Source organism: Eutrigla gurnardus (genome assembly GCF_963514095.1).
Source record: "Eutrigla gurnardus genome assembly, chromosome: 1".
Taxonomy (NCBI): domain Eukaryota; kingdom Metazoa; phylum Chordata; class Actinopteri; order Perciformes; family Triglidae; genus Eutrigla; species Eutrigla gurnardus.
In genome coordinates, this window is record NC_139915.1 from 26,963,695 (window position 1) to 26,965,162 (window position 1,468).

Below are 1,468 nucleotides of genomic sequence, written 5' to 3' on the forward strand. Positions count from 1 at the left end.
ATTACAGATATACGTTTCAGTCCGACCTCCCGGTTTGCTGCATTTAATGGTTGGCTATAAAGCTTGTCACCTTTGTCTGACCTTTGGTTAGGAGGAATTTTCTATAATAGCAGCCGATGAAGCGAATCGATGTCTATGTCAAACCTACAATCTGGGACCTGCAGCTCCTTAAAATTCAGTAATACTATTACTTTGACATTTGGATAAACTGTTCTTTTAAGTCAAACTGAAATTTGAATTCTGCTCATTTAAAAAAAGGAACAAAAAAAATGATGCTGGTGATGATGATGATGATATTAGAGATGATGATGATGATGATAATCGTTTGGGTGCATCTTTGTGAAAACAGCTTCTGTCCCTTTACAACATTAAATATTTGGGAGAACACATTGTGTTGTTAAGCTAACTTTCAATCAGAAAGTGGAGGATAATTACCTATTTTGGAATGTTAGCATAGTTATTTCAGTTGATGGCGAATGACATCTGAATGAACTCTAAAATCTCACAAAAATGAAAGATTTGGTGTAATTAGTCAAAACAAATACCAATGATCTCACTTCGAGAGACGTTTCACACGTTGTATATTTCCTTCTGCTTCAACGTGCCATTTGGTGTTTACTCCAGAAGGCTGAGCACCAGAATGACTGAACAGATTTTTGACATGGGTGGCCCTAGTGGTTCCGACTGAGTTTGGGATTTGAAAAAAAAAAAAAAAGGAAAACGTCTGAGTGTAGATTGGAGGACACGAAGCTTCTCGACAGGACTGCACAGTCAGGTGACAAATGGTGCCCCGGGCCAGCCAAGAGCCAGAAATGGCCTCTTAATCAATCAGAGGTCACCATGGAAGCTCAGTCCAGACTGCCTTCACCCTGAGAGGCAGCCATCTGATAGAGCACTCAATGCCAAGCTGCAGAGCACGCAGCCTTTTCACCTAGTTAGCACATCCGAGCTGCCGTTAATGTCGACTCATCGGTTCTGGAAAACCGGACACTTGCAGCAACGTCAATACGTTTGTATTAATCTTTTAACTGCATACGTATTAGTATTCTCCTTAACTCGTCCTGTTGGGCTTTTACATTCTCAAGAGCTCTGATTGGCTGATGGTAAACGGTGATGATGCAGTAAAACATCTGACCCTGTGGTTCTCTCCATCTCTTGCCTCTGCTCCTGCCTTAAGCCTTGAGCCCCCCCACCCCATTCTTGACACTTGGCCATCTGTACCAGCATTTTTGGCAGTAAATAAGGGAGCGGAGGGTTGTGCACTCTCTGGTCGTCCCAACCCAAGGCCAAGCCCTCACATTCTCCTCTGCAGCCCGAGGCCCACCCTCACACACCCCGGGGGTTGACCTGCACACTGCGAGGTCCCCAAGGGAGCAGATCAAGCTTTAGGAGTATAGCACAGGCCTTCTGTCCTCTGTCTACCCCCCCACCCCATCATACCCCTCCACTCTCCCACCATCACCAGCTT